Source organism: Octopus bimaculoides, chromosome 2 (assembly GCF_046866305.1).
Source record: "Octopus bimaculoides isolate indiv1 chromosome 2, ASM4686630v1, whole genome shotgun sequence".
NCBI classification, from domain to species: Eukaryota; Metazoa; Mollusca; class Cephalopoda; order Octopoda; family Octopodidae; genus Octopus; species Octopus bimaculoides.
Window position 1 is genome coordinate 117726724 of NC_142929.1, and position 7500 is coordinate 117734223.

The window sequence follows — 7500 nt, forward strand, 5'->3', positions numbered from 1 at the left end:
GTGGACTCGAACTCACATCCCCGTCATTAAAAGCATCGTCACATGTAATGACGGGGATGTGAGTTCGAGTCCACAGCTAGTCACCTACACTTTTCTCTGCAAAATAGGGATAGTTTATCCTGTTCAGGCTATATTATTAGCATTATTCTGCGATTGAGAATTTTTAAAAAAAATCACTTCTTTAACTTTCTATAATTATTATAATAATTATATAATAATATAATATTTTATATAATTATATACACTTGTATTAATTATTACCTATATGGTTTATTACGTGCTGGCTACTTGATAAAATCTCATACATGACCGCAGCCACTTGGCTGAAACACATAAATAAAAAAATACATACATATATATATATATATATATATATATATATATATATATATATAGTGTAGGTAACAGTTAGAGGAGTTTAATACCTCTAAGGGATAATTAAATCCAAAGTCGCCCCTAGTTATTACCTGGGTAGGTAGTCTTTTGTAAAGTTGTACGGTAACAGGTGGTTCGGTTGGTAGACCGTAATTTAGGTTATATAAGAGAAGAAAATGGATGTAATAACAAGAGGAGACTCGTCGAGTTTCCCCTTGTTATTACATCCATTTTCTTCTCATATATATATATATATATATATATATATATAAACAAGCAAAGTAGCTAGTTGTAAAATCTCTGTAAGAGATGAACACAGTAGCTGTATTGGCAAATAATGTCTGTCGTCACTTCAACATGGCTGTTCCGTACGAACGGACGTTACTGCGATTTTTTAACCCGAAGAGGACATTTCTTCTCGCTGGTTAATGATGCAACCTGCAACCGATATATTGCGAGCAGGGGAGCCCGAAACCAGGCTGATCTGCTGGTTCTGTCGCTAGAAGACGGTATATATATATATTTATATATACGCCCTCCAGGCGGTTTTCTGCTAGCCACTTGATAATGTTGCACATTTGATTTCCAATTCTAATAATACATATAGCGTATCAAGTAGCCATTGCAACAAATTCACTTGATAATTCTTAGAAAATAACAGAAAGGAAATAAGTCGTGTGTATGTGTATGAGAGAGAGAGAGAGAGAGAGAGAGAGAGAGAGAGAGAGAGCGAACATCGCAAACAATGATTGAAATAAACATGAAATGAAAAAGTCGTATAAATAAAAGTTTGTTAAAAACTATCTTCTACCGAATATCTAAATTTGTGAGCTTGAAATATTATTTTATTATAAAATGAAGTTCAGAAAGTAAATTTTCCTGAAAATTTCAATTTATAAAGGAATCTCACTTGCTTAGTAAATATTACTTTTAGTAATTTTTCGTAGTTGTAATATATCTCTAATTTAAACAAACTTGAAGGTAAACGAACTACATGTAGCGTGCTAGAAATAACAGCGATCACATAGTTATTATCGTAAAACTTATAGCGTTCCAAAAATCCATGCCAACAAAACCACTTCGTAATTTTAAAAAAAAATTATACTAAATAAAAAAATATTAAAAAATTAAATTAAATTATATTAAAAAATTTTCATTTTATCAAACTCCGGAAACATGTTATTCTTGAAATTGTGCCTCGTATCAAAGTTATACAGCTATTTTGTCTAATAGCATTCATTCATTCAATAATTTTTTTTTTACATTATGTGGGTTCAGTCCCACTGCGTGGCACCTTGGGCAAGTGTTTTCTACTTTAGCCTCGGGCCGACCAAAGCCTTGTGAGTGAATTTGGTAGACGGAAACTGAAAGAAACCCGTCGTATATATATATATATATATATATATATATATATATATATATATACATATGTATATGTGTGTGTGTGTGTGTGTTTTTGTGTCTGTGTTTGTCCTCCCACCATCGCTTGACAACCAATGCTGATGTGTTTACGTCCCCGTAACTTAGCGGTTCGGCAAAAGAGACCGATAGAATAAGTACTAGGCTTATAAAGAATAAGTCCTGGGGTCGATTTGCTCGACTAAAGGCGGTGCTCCAGCATGGCCACAGTCAAATGATTGAAACAAATAAAAGAGTAAAGAGTAAAAGAGTATATAGAATAAACTGTAGGTTATGCAAATAGCGAATTTAAACTTCAAATGAAAACTTTGAAATGAATATATATCAAATTATCATTAATGAAAATAGAAGCGAGTGAGAGTGAGAGACTGTTGCAAATGAAAACGGAAAATTTCGCCTGCAACGAATTAAACATTAAAGTCTACTCTGCAGAGAATGCAACGAATATTTAAACTTGTGAAAAACTTGTAGTTCAAATATTTAATAAATTTCGGAAATCGAAATTACAGGAAATTTCTTGGAACATAAAAAAATTTCCAGAGGGTCAAGCCTTTCATAATTGCTTTGTTTTAGTAATAATTACCTAATTAATAAGCAGCTTTCTCTATTATAATATAAATATATATAACACCCTGTGCTTTCAGGGATTCATTCCCACTGCGCTTAAATCACAGCGTACCAGCGAACAAGCAAAATACATACATTGAGTATATGTGTGGTCGATAATGTTTACAACACTCGCGCTGGTTCTAATTCATAATTGAATTTAATCCTACAGATGTTTCGTTATGGCATACCAGCAAATGGTTTTTACACTATTTGTACATAGTCCATAGACTGGTGATGCAGTTCGTCCCTGATCATAATTCAGATATGTGATGTTAATAAGCCACAAAAATGGTGAAATTTCAGTATCCATCACTCCTAAGTAGGATTAGGGGTGAGGTTTTGCGCCTGTCTATGACTTTCAGGTGTTTTAACACCCAGTGATTTGAGGGAGTCATCCCCACCGCGCTATTTCACAGCGTATCGGCGAACAAGTAAAACACGTGCATTGAGTATGTGCAGTTAATAATGTCTACAGCACTAGCACTGCTTCTAATTCATAATTGAACACACACACGCACACACACACTCACACACGCACGCGCACACATACACACACACACGCACATACATATACACATATATTGTTTTAATTCGTGCGCTATCGTCTACTTCTACTTAGCCATAGCAGGGACAATGACCTGTTACATTTCAAAGCTCTGGTGCATATTCAATATGCGTAATATTGATGAATAAAACAGCGATTAGGAACTAGAGTTAACTAGAGTTATCACATGATTACCTAACTTCTGCTCTTGTCATTCTCATGCGTTTGTATGTGTGTGTGTGTGTGTGTTAATGAATTCGCTTAACTTTTGATACGAAAGAAGGTGGATATTGCAAGCCATAGCTCTTAGTGGAAATTTGAGCTGGGCATAAGTTTGCTCGGTCAGGGCTGACAAAGGGCTAAATAACAACGCGCGCGCACACACGCACGCACACAATTAAAATCCTAGTTGCACGAGAAGATAGGATCGCAAAAGAGTACAACTACAAAATACCACTTACACATTATCATCATACTTTATATCACCCCCATCTTGTAGGTAGAGTATACCTCGAATTGTAGGAAGACAACAACGGCAACGACGACGACGACGACGACCACCACCACCACCACCACCATCACCACCACCACCATCACCACCACCACCACCACCATCACCACCACCACCACCACCATCCGAACAGTGACAGCCAAATCTCTCAATTTAAAATTTAAAGTTTTAAAGTTGGATATATTGTATTAGCGAAAATAGCAACGGAATCTGTGTGAAGTGGCACCCAACAATCTCAGAAGATGATGCGTTGGACAATGTGGCTCTGAGTTCCCTGCACATAGAAAAAAAAAATGGAATGGTCATCACTGGAATCTCTTTGATCAGATCAGTTGGGTCAGGGCTGATCTGGGAGTTAACAACAATGACAACAATCACAACAGATGCGTTATAACATCTTTAAGCCTTCTCACAATCCTTCGCAACCACCATCACACCACCACTACAACCACCACCACCACCACCACCACCATTATCCCCACCACCACAACCATCACCACCTTCACAACCTACCACCACCAGCACAACTACCACCACCACCACCGTCACAACTACCTCCATCATCACCACCACCACCAACATCAACAACAACCACACCACCATCACCACCAGCATTACCATTACCACAACCACACCACCATCACAACCATTATCAACACCACTCACTACCACCGCTACCACTATCATCATCATCATCATCATCACCAGCACCAGCACCAACACCGCCTCACTATATCAATAATTGTATTTTCATGCTTGGTCAAACGATTTGATAGCTTTGGCGTCTCAGACCACTACAACCACCGTTACCATCACTACAATAACAATCATCATATTAATCACCACGACACAAGGCCGCTATCATTACATTGACCATCACGCGATTACGAGGAAGCATCTGTGCAGTCACTCGACCAGCTTGAAATATTGACCAAATTTCTCTCAGATTGCATACAATCATCCTTGAAAGGAAGGTCGCCCTGGAAAATGTATTTCCGGAAATTCTATTTACGGTTTCACTCATTGTACTGCGATCATGCTGATGCACTGCCTTTAAGTACTTTTGCTAATCATATCGACCATAGCACTTTACATGATTTAATCTTCTTTTTCTAGAGATACACCACCGATTTTCCGGCAACTGGTGGCCTGGCAGTTCCTTTAATCCAAATAAATTACGAAGGAGAACTTATAATTCCCGTGGTCACCAGCCTAGTTCACTACGCAGCCATCGGTGGAGCTGTGTGCACCGTGTGTTCACATGCATCATTTATTCTGCACTTCTTGGCGGCAACATCAAAATTTTGAGATCCTCTGCATATCTGGCTTAAAGTTATCCTTAACTATGACTGCCAAAGGCTAGAGTACTGAAAGCGTCAGTGGTAGAGTCGAACATAAACACCAATCCATATCAATCCAAGATAAACTAGAAGTGGTCATGGTTCTTTAGACGAATTAAAAGTGTGCAATTAATAGGTTGAATTATTATTGCATAACCACGGCTAGTCCGGCAAGATGGTTAATCCGCCAAGGCTTTGTGACCAAGGATACTGTAAAATCGGGCGGGTTTCTACTAGTCATTGTATAATAATATTGCCACTTTTGTTTCTCAATTTGTGTAATTTCCCTGATCTGTTACCTCTAATTTCCCTTTGAATCCTTGAATCCCTTATTCATTTATAACACTCACTCACTCGCTCAATAATTCATTTTAGAATCTCAAGCGCTCAAAGACAGTGTTAGAAGTTATGAAAAGATCAGGTTGACTTAACCTAACCAAGTAAAAGTCTTTAGTTTATTGACTATTCATATCGGAAGATTTTCTTACGTTGTATGATGGTGAATTTGATTGTACACCTAGTATGTATTAGAAAAAAAAATCAAAATGAAAAACTTACTGTAGGTTCGAACGTATAACTCATTATTTGCTCCGCATTACTTTTCCGTCGATATTTGTATATTTTAACATTAGTAACTTATATAAATAAACAATTACAAATGTACAGAAATGAGGAATGATACTTCCAGTGAAGTACGACAACACGATCGGTGGGGATCTCAGCAAAAGAATTAACTATGGGAAATATAACAGCTTCATATTACAGTCCTTATTATGAGTGGAGGTGCAATGGCCCAGTGGTTAGGGCAGCGGACTCGCAGCGGTCATAGGATCGCGGTTTCGATTCCCAGACCGGGCGTTGTGAGTGTTTATTGAGCGAAAACACCTAAAGCTCTACGAGGCTCCGGCAGGGGATGATGGCGAACCCTGATCTACTCTTTCACTCACTCTATCTTCCTGTTTCTGGTGTGCCTGTAATTCAAAGGGTCAGCCTTGTCACACTGTGTCACGCTGAATATCCCCGAGAACTACGTTAAGGGTACACGTGTCTGTGGAGTGCTCAGCCACTTGCACGTTAATTTCACGAGCAGGCTGTTCCGTCGATCGGATCAACTGGAACCCTCGACGTCGTAAGCGACGGAGTGCCAACAACCTTATTATGTACTGTAACAGTCTCCTATAATGGTTATTTTTTAGAAACGTTCAGCAAAACAATCAAATACCTTAGATGAAAGAAAATGAAATGAGTTTTTACTTGGCACATTTGACACAAGTAAATTAAAACCAGTTTTCTTCTTCAAAAGCATCCAACGAATATGAAAGAATACTAGAGTCAACATAATTTGGCTGATGCTGGATTAAGGTGAAGAAATGTTTTTGCTGGTATGTCTGTAGAGAGTAACGTTGCAAATATTTGGGCAATATTTCCAAATGTATAAAAACGGAGACGTTAAAAAGATATTTTCCAGTGTAAGATGACTCAGTTAGAGTGAATAAAAATTAGTTTTGTGATTGAATTGTGCAATTCAATGACAAAAAATCACTTTCTGATAAAAAAAAAAACAAAAAAACACTAAAATTAGACTTTAATAATAACCTTCTTTTAGTAAAATTTTCTTACAACCTTCTTTATAATATATATATAATATAATATAATATAGGATAAATCCTTTATAAGAATTTATCAAGTAGTCAGCGTGAAAAAACCTCATAATGAAAAAATAACGAAAAATTTCGTAATGAAAAAATTCATCGTTTCTTCTTAGATATATTTAATTATATATAAAGGGCATTAAGTGTGTATCGAAAAGCTGCATTCCCTCGCTTTCGGTAAATATGTTGCTTATTTTTGGTAGTTTTTTTTACTTATTTAGTCCCTCGATAGCGTGAGGCATTGATACACAGTTAATGCCCTTTATATATAATTATATATATATATATATATATATATATATATATATATATATATATATATATGTAGTTAAGTCTATGTCTGGTCATGGAGTAGCCAATGGTTTCGCACCCACAAAGGGATTAGCCCCATGGACGTATATATATATATATATATATATATATAATATATATGAGTATATGCATATATACGTACATGTATGTACATACCTATATCTACATGTATATATAGATGCATATCTGGGTACAGGACGTTGCAAAAAAAACGTGGACAAAATGATAACTAGAGTACAGAAAACACACAGGCCACATAGAGAACATTTCCTTCATCAGCTGCCACCATTCTAAAACTAAACACTAAGCATATTTGGGCCATTATGTTTCTCAAGCGTATCGTACTAAAATATAGATGAAAGTTTCCCTTAAATGGAGTTATCTCAACAATCAGACAAACTTTTCGGTATAGCCGTCCTAATGATTGTACGTCTCATTGCTTGTAATGTGACCTCTCTCTCTCCCACATAAGACTTTGGGAAGTTTGTACAAGATGTTTCTGTTCTCTCAAGTCACATATTCTCACCCGGTCCTTAGACTTGCTTCATTTGTCATTTCTAACCTGTCTCACATGTTATTGCTTTTCTCACATTTTCTAACGTTTTTTACCTGCTGTTTTTACCTGTTTCGCATTTTCTCATTCCTCTTGTGCCTGTGACCGATTCTTTCTCACACATTTCCTTCTCTTGTGTCTATTGTTCTTACTTGGTTCACCTATTCCCACCTGTCTCTTCTGCT

At 36.7% G+C, this 7500-nt stretch overlaps 1 protein-coding gene across 1 annotated transcript in view; it reads right to left on the reverse strand.

Annotated features, from left to right (window-relative positions):
- Positions 1 to 7500, reverse strand: part of LOC106880924 (synaptic vesicular amine transporter) — a 106350-nt gene that overhangs the window by 92204 nt on the left and 6646 nt on the right. The gene's annotated exons all lie outside the window — the stretch shown is intronic.